This window comes from Myotis yumanensis, unplaced genomic scaffold (assembly GCF_028538775.1).
Source record: "Myotis yumanensis isolate MYYU_CA2020_CCGP unplaced genomic scaffold, mMyoYum1.0.hap1 SCAF_12, whole genome shotgun sequence".
Lineage (NCBI taxonomy): Eukaryota > Metazoa > Chordata > Mammalia > Chiroptera > Vespertilionidae > Myotis > Myotis yumanensis.
The window spans coordinates 49,537,040-49,551,098 of NW_027223763.1; the positions used below are offsets into that span (position 1 = coordinate 49,537,040).

Here is a 14,059-nt window from a genome sequence, read left to right on the forward strand (position 1 = left end):
ATTCTTTGTTGTGGGTGTTGTTTCCTCTGCATTTTACGCTGTTAAGCAGCATCCCTGTCCCTAACACAGTAGATGCCACTAGAAATCCTCCACTTGTGACAAACAAAAAAATGACTCCAGCCCTAACCGGTTTGACTCAGTGGATAGAGCGTCAGCCTGCGGACTCAAGGGTCCCAGGTTCGATTCCAGTCAAGGGCATATATTTGCGGGCACATTCCCAGTAGGGGGTGTGCAAGAGGCAGCTGATCAATGTTTCTCTCTCATCGATGTTTCTAACTCTCTATCCCTCTTTCTTCCTCTCTGTAAAAAATCAATAAAATATATATTTTTTAAAAAGGGAATTAATTAGCAGAGATATTTTAATATTGCTATTTGCCCTTTCTCTATAATAGAAGTGTGAGAGATGAAAGGAAATTAGTAAAATGTATATGAAAATCATATATAAATTTATTAATAAATAAACAGTAACAAAAGGATATAACAACACCAGAGGCATGATATAAAACGACAAAAACATGATATGAAAACAACAAAAACATGATATACAAACAACAGTGATGCAAACAATGACTGATAAAGTGATTAAACTTATTCTAATGTCTCCCTGGACACCACATTAAGAGTGAAAACACTTTCAGAGTGCTTGACTAATTTCCCTTGTGATGAAGTACTTAGAACTTTAACTGTAACATTACATGCTTTTCAAACTCGAGAGAAAGCAACATATAACTGACCATGTGCAAAACGTGTTCAGGTAGGAATATGCCTACGCTGTCTAGAGTTTGTCCTTGTGATTTATTAATAATCATCACAAATGCTGGCATCACAGGAAACCATCATCGAATCAATTTAAATGGGAGGCCAGTGTCAGATGGGGACAAATTAATTCTCGGAATCAGAACAGCCTTTCCCTCTGCAGATCCTGTTAATACTTCAGCTTCGATAATGTTAGGTCGTAATCTTTTGATAATAAATCTGGTACCATTACAAAGACCCCATTTACTATTGAGATTTCTCAATAGCATGATGATTGCACCCACTTTCAATTTTAATTTATGACACGGCATTCCCGAAGGAGTAATACTATTAGAAATTCGATGGAAAAATTTTCCTTTTCAGCATCATCTGTGGAATCAATGGAATCATCACTCAAATATGTGTGAAAATCTCCATCGAGTATATCCAAATTTTCTTTTTTTTTTTTTTTTTTATATATTTTATTGATTTTCTACAGAGAGGAAGGGAGAGGGACAGAGAGCCAGAAACATCGATGAGAGAGAAACATGGATCAGCTGCCTCCTGCACACCTCCCACTGGGGATGTGCCCGCAACCAAGGTACACGCCCTTGACCAGAATTGAACCCGGGACCCCTCAGTCCACAGGCCGACGCTCTATCCACTGAGCCAAACCTGTCAGGGCTATCCAAATTTTCTTAATTTAATTTTTGAACATGCTCATTTTTAGGACAAAGAATTACACGTTTAGATGTATTTTTAATATTATCTATAGCAGTGGTTCTCAACCTTGGCTGCACATTAGAATCACCTGGAAATCTTTTTAAAATCCTGATTCCTGGGCCTCATCCTCCGGAAATTGTTTCTTTGTTACGGGGTGGGGCCACAACATTAGTAACAAAGAAACAGAATTAAAACTTTACTGTGGGGAGCTGCTACAGTGTTTTGGACAGGTTCAAGCCTTGGACTGATGAGAGGGCACAGTCCTCTCATTGCCACGTGCAAGTCCCAGCTTGGAGGGCAGGGCCCTCCCAGCACAATTATAGCCAACAGCTGTAGTTGTAAGCTTGAACCTATGGTCTGAACATGTGGCTCCATGTGCCTGAATGATGTAGGCTTGATAGAGTTCAGGTGCATGTAGTTGAGTATGATTGAAACCCAGGAGAATGTTGTAAACATCTTGGTCACGCCCTTTCTTTGCCTCGTAGCTTCTGCTATAAAATAAAGGCATGGCTGTGGGCGTGGTCGCTGTTTCTCAGAGAAGCAGCGTCCCACCGAGACCCGGCTTTCATTCTCTTGTCTGTCTTTTCTAAGCCTTTCAGCCGCCCCCACTCAGGTTCACCCCTGGCCGTGCTGGCGCACTGCACCCGCTCCAGGCTCCCAGGGCGGGTTCCTGCCTCAAACCCTGCCCTTACAGGAAACAGCTCTGGGAAACAGCTTGGGGGAGGGCACAGCCGTTGCCAAGACAACCCCTGCAGGACTGACTTCCTTCCACTTGGTATCGGCGGTTCTTCTGGATGTGATGAACACCACCCATGGTTTTTATATAAGTAGATATCTCACATAAATAAAGCTCTTTATTATTGGATTCCTCAATAATTTTTAAAAGTATAAGGGGTCCTGAGACCAAAAAGTTTGAGAATGCTGCTCTGGGCTTTCAATTGCTCACTTACAAAATAGGGTTAATATTATACTTGTAGGGAGCTTAGGAAGATTAAGTGAGTTTCCTATGTTAGTGTTCTTGGTGTGTGCTCCTCATACACAAAGGATAGCTCACTATTTTTTGACCCAAATCTCATTTACCTTCAAGGCCCATTTCAGACTCACCTTTTCTCTATGCCTTCCCTCATAGTCCATCTGTGGTCTTTTCCCCAAGAACTCCTATAGCGTTTATGTTTGTACCTTGAATTTGAGTCTGAAGTTACATATTGCCTGTATTGACAATTTTGTTAGCAGTCCTCACCCTTATGGATTTTTACTTTCTTACAAAGGGGAAGGAATTCCTGGCCAGTTGTCCCATCTTTACTACTGCTATTGTTTTTCTTCTGATTTTGAACAAGTTAGGCAGTTATTCTGGGACGAATGATTTATTTATTTTTTACTTTTGGCTTCTGTACCTAGGGCCAGATGGAAGCAGATTTCAAGCATCTAAGCCTCCCTTTCCATCTACCTGCCTCTTTAGTTCTCTACAGCAAAATCCCAGTTAACACCTATGCTTATCTTTTCAAAGCTGTGTGACCTTGAGTGAGTTTGATATTAGGTGCTTAAACGTTAGCTGCTTCTGCTGTTAGTAATGCAAAGATTCTTCTGCTTCTGTTTGAACACTTTAGGGATTGATGGGTAGAATCTTAGGATGACTTCATAGTCTATTTCCCTTATCATTTCTTTAGAGGGTGTGACTCTCAGTTGTCATTATCTGTGTTTTGCACTTTTGAGATAGTTCTCTTATCTTTTCCAATCAAAGAAAAAAAGTTGTATTTTCTTTCTTTCTTTTTTTTTTTTTAAATATATTTTATTGATTTTTTTTACAGAGAGGAAGGGAGCGGGATAGAGAGTTAGAAACATCGATGAGAGAGAAATATCGATCAGCTGCCTCCTGCACACTCCCTACTGGGGATGTTCCCGCAACCAAAGTACAGCTCTTGACCGGAATTGAATCTGGGACCCTTCAGTTCGCAGGTCGATGCTCTATCCACTGAGCCAAACCAGTTAGGGCCATGCAAATTTTTTGATTAATCTTTGTATTTAGCTGTAAATATAGAGAGTTGTCACTTGAATGTATGGAAGATTTAGGGGAGATAGAAAAGTCTGAAAACCTATTGTTATGCCCAGATTTCAGGATCCCCAAGAAAGCACACCAGGGAGCCAGCCATGTCCGATGCAAAAGCATAAGAGTCTGTATTCGAGCTAGCTCGGCTCCCCCACTTCGCCGACACAGCAGCAGGAAGCAGAGAGAGAGAGAACTCTGTGTGGAGAGGGGTTTTATAGGGGGTTGGAGTAAGGGGAGGAGAAAGGGCTGTGGGCCTTGCCGATTGGCCAGGTGCAAGTCGGTGTCTTGTTTCTGGGTGTGGCTAGCAGAGGCTTAGACTTCCGGGAAGAAGCTCCTTGCCAAGCACATGGCCAAGGTAAGATGGAGGGCGTAGCACTTACCCTGGGGCAAGATGGAGGGCGTAGCCCTTACCCTGGGGCAAGATGGAGGGCCTAGCCCTTACCCTGGGGCAAGATGGAGGGCCTAGCCCTCGCCCTTTCACCTATATGCTTTGGAGGGAAATGATGGGACTAGTTATCTTATTTTTCACGCTGAAGAATTTGAAGTTAAAGTGGTTTGCAAGTGGAAGCCATTTTTACTGAGAGAATGGTTTGTTAAGAATGTTACATTTGTAAGATTACTGTATTAGGTGGAGGTTGGGGTTTTGTAGAGTTAAAAGCTTGGAATTCAAAAAGGTAGTGGTTGAATAAGTACTTGAACTTGAGTAAGTTACTTAATTTTCATTAATGTAAATAATTAGTGCCTTCCATCCCTCCACCCTCTCTTCCTTCCTCTCTTATATATAACATTGGAGCAATGAAAGATCTCAGGGATTATTTAGTTCCCTGGTTTCCAGACTTCCCAATTTGAGAAAATAAGTTGGACTGACATAGGCTTGTCAACTTTTAATTTTCTAAAATAGCCCTAGCTGGTTTGGCTCATTGGCTAGAGTGTCAGCCTGTGGACTGAAAGTTCCCTGGTTTGATTCCGGTCAAGGGCACATGCCCGGGTTGCGGGCTCGATCCCTGGTGGGGGACATACAGGAGACAGCTGATCAATGATTCTCTGTCATCATTGATGTTTCTCTCTCTCTCCTTCTCCCTTCCTCTTTCTGAAATCAATAAAAATATATTTAAAATTTTTTAAATAAAAATTATCAAAGAAAACTTATAATCTAATGTTTTATTAAAAAGACAACACACCCACAAAGCAGAAAGAGCATTCTCTAAGAATAAAAGATGAACGTTTAAAAATAAATCAGCATATTCATTACTGTTTTTCTGTGGGAAAATATGCTATAAATGATATTATTGGCTTACTTAAAAAATTGGAATACAGAAATTAGATACAAGCATTGGATCTATATTAAACTTACTAGAGTTGAAAACTCTACTGTCTCTGTGTAAAGGAAGGACCCTGTTTTAGGAAATGCATACTAGTAAACTTTAGGGGTAAAGGGCCATGAAGTGTGCAACTTACTCTCAAATGGTTCAGAAAAAAATTGTATATACATATATATACAAGGAGTATTCTATCTTCTATACTATATCGTGTGTGTGTGTGTGTTATCGATTTAAGAAATGTCCAAAAACGTATGAGTTTATTTGAGCCAAAACTGATGAGAGTTGCAGGAAGCAAGATCTCAAATGAGAGTAACAGTTTTGCAGTTTCTTTTATGCATTTGAAATTAAGGAGGGAAGGTGAAGAAGCTTACAGGTAGGCAAGGTGGAGATTGGATTACAGGTTAGCTAAGGTTATGTGCTCTCTTGAGAGTGGTTACACCTGGTATTACAAAGGTGTGTTAACCTAGATGCACAAGAACAATGGCCAGGGCTGGCCTGGGGTGTCACTACCCACTATGACCTGCCCAGTTAGAGATTTATGATTTATTACAGAATCCCCCAACATTTTTTTTCTTGTTGTCTAGTGTAGAGACAGAGAAAATACAAATGAATAAAGTAGATCTGGTACAATATTAATAGATGAATCTGGATAAAGTGTATATAGGTTCTTTTCTTCCTATTCCTGCAATGTTTCTGTGTTTGAAATTATTTTAAAAGAAAAAGTTAAAAAGTACTATTTATAATAGCAAGTATAAAAATAAACCCATAGAGCTTTGTGTTTTCTTTAACTTAAGTTAAACTCCCTGATAGATTTGACTTTTTCCTGAGACAGTATGGAAGAGATAAGGGAAATAGAATAGTTATGTTTAGACATGAGGAAAGACTGCGGCAATTTTTGACCTTAACATTATTATTTACTTATTTTTAAAATATATATTTTATTGATTTTTTACAGAGAGGAAGGGAGAGAGATAGAGAGTTAGAAACATCAGCCGCCTCCTGCACACCTCCTACTGAGGATGTGCCCACAACCAAGGTACATGCCCTTGACCAGAACTGAAACTGGGACCCTTCAATCCGCAGACCAACGCTCTATCCACTGAGCCAAACGGGTTACGGCTATTATTTATTTTTTTAAAATATTTTTATTGATTTCAGAGAGGAAGGGAGAGGGAGAGAGATAGAAACATTAATGATGAGAGAGAATCATTGATTGTGCCTCCTGCATGCCCCCCACTGGGGATTGAGTCCACAACCCAAGCATGTGCCCTTGACTGGAATTGAACCTGTGATCCTTCAGTCCGCAGGCTGACACTCTATCCACTGAGCCAAACCAGTCACGGCCCTTAACATTATTTTTATGCTTATATTATAACTAGAGGCCCGATGCACAAAATTCATGCACAGGAATACTTTGTATTCCAATTTTTTAAGTAAGCCAATAATATCATTTATAGCATATTTTCCCACAGAAAAACAGTAATGAACATGCTGATTTATTTTTAAACGTTCATCTTTTATTCTTAGAGAATGCTCTTTCTGCTTTGTGGGTGTGTTGTCTTTTTTTAAAAAATATATTTTATTGATTTTTTACAGAGAGGAAGGGAGAGAGATAGAGAGTTAGAAACATCGATGAGAGAGAAACATTGATCAGCAGCCTCCTGCACATCTCCTACTGGGGATGTGCCCGCTACCCAGGTACATGCCCTTGACTGGAATCGAACCTGGGACCTTTCAGTCCGCAGGCCGACTCTCTATCCACTGAGCCACACTGGTTTCGGCATGTGTGTTGTCTTTTTAATAAAACATTAGATTATAAGTTTTCTTTGATAATTTTTATTTAAAAAATTTTAAATATATTTTTATTGATTTCAGAAAGAGCAAGGGAGAAGGAGAGAGAGAGAAACATCAATGATGAGAGAGAATCATTGATCGGCTGCCTCCTGTATGTCCCCCACCAGGGATCGAGCCCGCAACCCGGGCATGTGCCCTTGACCGGAATCAAACCAGGGAACTTTCAGTCCACGGGTTTGGCCAGAGATCAGGTTCTCTGCCTCCCCACCTCCTCCTTCCCTTGCTCCCTTAGCGCCCCACCACCGCTGCTGGTCACCCGCCATGTTCCGTGCTGCCCCTGGTGGTCAGCGCATGTCATAGCGAGTGATCAAACTCCGGTCTTCCAGTTGAACTCCCAAGGGGACAGTTTGCATATTAGCCTTTTATTATATACACAGAATGATTCTTTACCAAAGTTATTGAATACTTTTTATTTTTGTTAAACATGTAAATCACGCCCTAACCGGTTTGGCTCAGTGGATAGAGTGTCGGCCTGCAGACTGAAAGGTCCCAGGTTCGATTCTGGTCAAGGGCATGTACCTTGGTTGCGGGCACATCCCCAGTGGGAGGTGTGCAGGAGGCAGCTGATCGATGTTTCTCTCTCATCGATGTTTCTAACTCTCTATCCCTCTTCCTTCCTCTCTGTAAAAAAATCAATAAAATATATTAAAACAAAACAAAACAAAACATGTAAATCACAAAGAAAGCTATATACATCTGTTACTTTATTTCTACTTAAAACTTAAGCATTTATTTGCCTATTTTTGATTGTAGGGCAAAGTCTTTTTTTTTGAGTAAAGGTTGGTGTCTTGCATTTTCTCTCTAACATAAACACACTCACTGTGCAGCACTTTCAGTTTCAGTTTCTTTTATTTAAAACTGCCACTTTCGGTTTCTTTCATTTAAAAAGTAGAATGAGAGTTAAGACACTTGAAGAAGTATGAGCCAGAATCCTAGATTTTACAAATCCCACTACCCTATAACCTTTTGCAGTTTCCACACTACATTTAACATTAAAAAAATTTTTTTAATTGATTTCAGAGAGGAAGGGAGAGGAAGAGAGAGAGAGATAGAAACATCAATGATGAGAGAGAATCATTGATTGGCTGCCTCCTGCATGCCCCACACTGGGTATTGAGCCTGCAACCTGGGCATATGCCCTGACCGGGAATTTAACCATGACCTCCTGGTTCATAGGTTGACGCTCAACCACTGAGCCATGCTGGCCAGGCGGTATTGTCTTTCTGTGTATTTCAGTGTATTGTTCAGTGGGCAATACTAGGAGATACACATTTTTTTCAGAGAAAAAATCATGAGTTCATATTGATATTTCAGATTCTAATGAAAAACTAAGTTTTTATGTAATCAAAGGATTTTATATTAGTATCTCTTTAGACCTTTATACTTACAATGAAATTCTTTTTTAAAAAAATATACTTTTATTGATTTTTTACAGAGAGGAAGGGAGAGGGATAGTTAGAAACATCGATGAGAGAGAAACATCGATCAGCTGCCTCCTGCACACCTCCTACTGGGGATGTGCCCACAACCAAGGTACATGCCCTTGACCGGAATCGAACCTGGGACCTTTCAGTCCGCAGGCCGACGCTCCATCCACTGAGCCAAACCGGTTAGGGCTACAATGAAATTCTTGATAGCTAATGACAGTATTGTTATTTAGTTGCTGTATCTTAAATTGCTTGCTCATTTTTTAAAAATTTAATACCAATATTACTGCTAACAATCTGTCAACTAAATGAAATTTGACATATTTAAAGGTAGTTCTGTATCCCAGAATATATCTTTTTAGGATTTACTGCCTAAACACTGTGACTCAAAGTTACTTAGCAATTCTTTTCTTTGTTTGTTTATGCCACTGACTTACTATATAGTTAGATGAGTTGTTTTTCAGTTTTTAAGGCCTTTTAAAATTTGTTTTTTTTATGATATAAATCATTTATATGATTCCAGAGTTAAAACTATATGTAGATCTACATTCATAGAAGTTTTGCTTCCTTTCCTGTCTCTTCTTTTCCCTATAGGTAACCATTTTTGTTGGTTTTGTTTTCTATACACAAAGTAGAATTATAAACTCTGTTCTACACTGTGCTTTCTTAATTTAATGGTATAATTTGGAAATCACTCTAGTTCTGTTTTTTGAGATCTTCCTCATTCCTTTTATGTTGCCTGTCCTGTGTTGGAAGAGGCCTGTGTTGATTTAACCAGGCCTCTATTGTTGGACACTTAACAATATAAGGTAGTATAATAGATAGAGAAAGGAAAAGCTAGGAAATGACAGATACTATTAAAATTTGACCTAGTGCGTTTGAAAAGTTGATGCAAGGCTAAATTGGACACAGATCATTCGCAGGCAATACAAAATTATCAACTTTTAAAAATTAGCCTGCTATATTTGGTCAAACATTTAATTAACTCACCCCTAATGCTTTGGCAGAGCCAGACCAAATGATTTTGCGGGTCTTATGTGGCCTGCAGGCCAGACGTTCCCCACCCTTGGACTAGGGTTTACCCTAATCTAGTATGAACTCATCTTTACTTGATTATATCTGCAAAGTCCCTGTTTCCAAATAGGGTCACTTTCATAGGCATTGAGGATTAGGTTTCAACATATCTTTTGGGGGACACAGTTCAACCCAAAACAATGCCTGACTGAAGCAGTCTGCAAAGCCAATGCAGACTCACTGTGAGATCAAACTGGATGAGCTGCAGTTTGAAACTGAAAGGCCAGGCTTCCAGCTACCTTCTGCCTCCATTGAACCTGCTTGGCCTGAGCTTTAGTGCTCTGTTCCTTTTAAAAATTTCACTAGGAAAGGAGTGGTGAGTGAGGAAGGAGAGGATGGCCTGGCCCCTGGGGTTTGGGTGAGTCCTCATGAGGAGCCATGGGGGAGGCTGGAATAGTGTTCTCTTCTGATGCTAGCACAGCTAGTAGTTGTGCCTTGGTTCATTTTCTTTCTAACCTAATGCATCGTCTGCTTACCTGGAGAGCGCTGCGTCTCTCAGGGGGCTGCACTCTGTAGCAGATTCTGAAATAATCTCTTCAAAGGCAGTTAGCAGTGCAGACAGTTCTTAGGTAGGCCTTGACCAAGAAACTAACACTCCCACGATGAGAGCCATCAGCTTCACTCTTCTTACAGAAATTGTGTAAATAATAGGACACAGGTCAGAAATCCAGCTGTACACAGGAAAGCACTATAGGATATTGATTTACGTTTAGCAGGGAACAGCATCAGCCAAATAAAGTCATATAAAGAATAAGGATAAAAGATATTTTTCCTTCACGATAAGGTAACATTTGCAGGTAAGAAGTGTGGGAGAGCTATATCAGTCAAAGATGAGAGAATCATGCCTCACACTGGGGATGGAGCCCACAACCCGGGCATGTGTCCTGAATTGGATTTGAACTGTGATCTCCTGGTTCATAGGTTGACACTCAACCATTGAGCCATGCCGGCTGGACAGCATTACATTTTTAAGTGCTTTAACATATTTAAAAAATTTTAACATTTTAAACTTTATGATTGTACAACCTTTATAGATTCAATTTAAACTTTATATATTGGAAAGTTGTAAAACATAAGCTAACTAAGATCTTCAGTATATGTATCTGATTTGCAGGTAGAACAGTTTTGTGTAATCAAGGAAGTAGTGAAACTAGGATGAGGCAAAGCATATTTCACAGACCAGTTAGCAAACTAGGTCAAGTACTGAGGTTTAATGACTACTAATTTGCTACATATCTTAGTCTCATTGCTCCCATTTCTTGTCAGAGCCAGTGTTCTGTTTTTGAGACCTATATCTTGATTCCTGTTTCTCTCACTTCTGTCAGGAAATTTTGATTAGAATATATCTTCAATCTGACTACATTTTTTTTCTTTATTGATTAAGGTATTATGTATGTGTCCTTATTGCCCCATTGTCCCCCCCCTCACCCTCCCATAATCTGACTACTTCTTACTGCTCAACACCAGTCCATGTCACCATTTTATCTTGCTGGGATTGGTATAAATTTCCTCTGTGCTTCCAAACTTGTCTTTGTTTGCTACAACAGTTAGAGTGATTACCCTGCTCATTTCTTTGCTTACAATACTCCAGAACAGTTTCCTTAGAAAGCAGTGTCATCTATTGAATAGAAACACATATTAGAGTATCAAGAGTGGGAATGTATAAGAAAGGGAAAGACGTCAAGATTACTCTCAGAGTAAAGACTGAACTCTTTTTCTCCCCCATCTCCTCTCCCATCCTCATCTCCCCTACTTTACCTCATCTCCTTTCTTACCATTCTCTCCTTTGCTATAGTTTGTTCGAGCTCCAGCTACACTCACTTCCTTACTATTCCCCGAAGAGCCCAAGAGGCTCCTTGCTGTAGCCTCAGCCTATACTGCTTTTAATCTAGATATCCTCATGCTTTATTTCTCCTTTAGGCCTCTCGAATGCCTTCCCTGTATAAAACAGGCCCCCTCGCCAGAACCGGTTTGGCTCAGTGGATAGAGCGTTGGCCTGCAGACTGAAAGGTCCCAGGTTCGATTCCGGTCAGGGGCATGTACCTGGGTTGCGGGCACATCCCCAGTAGGAGGTGTGCAGGAGGCAGCTGATCGATGTTTCTTTCTCATCGATGTTTCTAACTCTCTATCTCTCTCCCTTCCTCTCTGTAAAAAATCAATAAAATATGTTAAAAAAACAAACAAACAAACAAACAAAAAAAACAAAAAAAAAAACAGGCCCCCTCCTCTTGGTGCTCTCTCCCCATACCCTGGTTTCTTCTTCAGAGTCCATATTTATTGTCTGTTTCACCCCACTATTGTTAGGGTGTCATCTCATTCTTTCCTGAGGGCCTACCCAGCAGTTTGGCATTCAGTAACCACTTATTGAATGATTGACTGGATTTGCATTTCCTTCTTCAGTGGCTCCTTCCTCTGCCTAGAGAAATAATGCAGGCCACTCCTATTTTTGGGCCACGGGAGAAGTAGGGCTGCCTTCTCTGTAACAAATGTTTCTACAAAGGTAATCTGGGGGCTTCTTCCCCTTTCTCACTGCTCAGATATTTATATTCTGTTATTCTTTACCAGTCAAGCAAATGAACCTGTTTTCTAAGTGACTTTCCTGTGTTTGGGACCAGTGCTTTCCTTTTTCCTGCATTTGGTATCATTTTATATAAGTAACTAGAGGCCCAGTGCACAAAAATTTGTGCACTCGGGGGGCAGGGGAGGGGGGTCCCCCAGCCCGGCCTGTGCCCTCTCGCAGTCTGGGACCCCTCGGGAGATAACGACCTGCTGGCTTAGGCCTGCTCCCAGGTGGCAGAGGGCAGGCCCAATCCCTAGGTGCAGCCCCTGGTCAGGCTCAGAGCAGGGCCAATTGGGGAGTTGGGGCACCGCCCCCTGTCACACACAGAGCAGGGCAGATCAGGGGGTTGGGGCACTGCACCCTGTCACACTCAGGGCAGGGCCAATGGGGAGGTTATGGCTCTACCTTGTCACACACAGAGCAAGGCCCCTGGAGGGGGGTTGGGGCGCCACCCTCTATCACCCACAGAGCAGGGCCAATCAGGGATTGGGGCACCACCACTGTCACACTCGGGGCAGGGCCGATGGAGAGGTTATGGCTCTACCCTGTCACACACAGAGCAGGGCCCGTGGGGGGAGGGGGAGTTGGGGCGCCGCACCCTGTCACACACAGAGCAGGGCCGATCAGGGGGTTGGTGCGCCACACCCTGTCACACACAGAGCCGCAGGGCAATCAGGGGGTTGGGGAGCTCCCCCCTATCAGCCACAGAGCAGGGCTGATCAGGGGGTTGGGGTGCCTTCCCCTGTCATGAACAGAGCAGGGCTGATAGGGAGGTTGTGGCCCCGCCCCCTGTCACACACAGAGCCACAGGGCGATCAGGGGGTTTGGGCGCTGCCCCCTGTCACGCTGATCCCGGTGCCGGGAGCCTCGCTGCTCCGCTGATCCCGGTGCTGGGAGGCATATTATCCTTTTACTTTATAGAATAGAGGCCTGGTGCATGGGTGGGGGCCAGCTGGTTTGCCCTGAAGGGTGTCCTGGATCAGGGTGGGGGTCCCCACTGGGGTGCCTGGCCAGGCTGGGTGAGGGGCTGAGGGCTGTTTTCTGGCTGGCGAGTGACTAAAGCTTCCAACCGCTCCTTGTTTTCTTTTTTTTTTTTTTATTCTGGGCCAGCTTTAGCTCTGAGGCCTCGCTGCTGAAAACATGGATACAATGTTTCGGTCTGGCTGGATTTCAGTCCGGCTGGTTCCTGGTGTTTTGTTTAGCTTCTTATTTGCAACATAGTACATAGTTGCTTAGAGTTGCAGTTGAGAGGCCGGCAAGTGAGGTGGGGAACGTTGGAGTCCGCAGCAAGCAAGCCTCATGTTCACTTCAGTGCCTGGCTGCCGGCCGCCATCTTGGCTGACAGTTAATTTGCATATACTCACAGATTAGCCAATGAAAAGGGTAGCGGTCGTATGCTAATTACCATGTTTCTCTTTTATTAGTGTAGATAATATTTTGGCATTTCTTCCTTCATTCAGTGAGCAAGTAGTATTGTAGCAGATATTATGGGCCAGGCTGGGTCCCAGACTGGATATCAGGGTTTAAAGAGATGGAGAGCCTGCCTTTTCCTTAAGGAGCTTAGAGTTCATTGTATGGTTGGAAGTGTCAGACATTGGGACAGGTAACCACTATAAGAGGAATGCAGAGAGGGAGGTCGAAATACACAGATGGTTTGCATAGGCCTGCTCCAGGAATCTTGACAGTTGGCAGGAGTTTGCCAGGTAAAGGATGCTTCAATGCGAGGAAATAATTTGGGCAAAGGTAGAGAGAGCCATACTTGTTTTTTTTTTTTTTTTTAATATATATATATTTTATTGATTTTTTACAGAGAGGAAGGGAGAGGGATAGAGAGTTAGAAACATTGATGAGAGAGAAACATTGATTAGCTGCCTCCTGCCCACCCCCTACTGGGGATGTGCCTGCAAGCAAGGTACATGACCTTGACTGGAATTGAACCTGGGACCCTTCAGTCCGCAGGCCGACGCTCTATCCACTGAGCCAAACCAGTTAGGACCATACTTGTTTAGAGTAGCACAAATCCATGAGTTCTGTTGGAGCATAAAGTATAATGCAGGCTGTGGTGGTGGACAAGGGCATGATAGTTATTCAAGAGACTGATCTTGACACTTCTAAATGATTATGTGTATCCTGTACAGGGGTGAGACTTTCATCCTGCAGCTCATGGATTTGGGCATGTGTACCTGTATAAGTGTGAAGGGAGGTGGGTAGGCAAAGTAAGGGAAGGACGAGAGGCAGTTTTTTGTTTCTTTCCCCCACAGCAGTCTAGAGAGAGATGAGAGAACAATAGGGTGGTAGAAGGAATTGGTAAGTAACT

General features: G+C 42.3%; 1 protein-coding gene across 3 annotated transcripts in view; it reads left to right on the forward strand.

The window, feature by feature from the left end:
- KDM4C (lysine demethylase 4C) overlaps window positions 1-14,059 on the forward strand; it is a 333,028-nt gene that overhangs the window by 11,762 nt on the left and 307,207 nt on the right. The window lies entirely within an intron of this gene.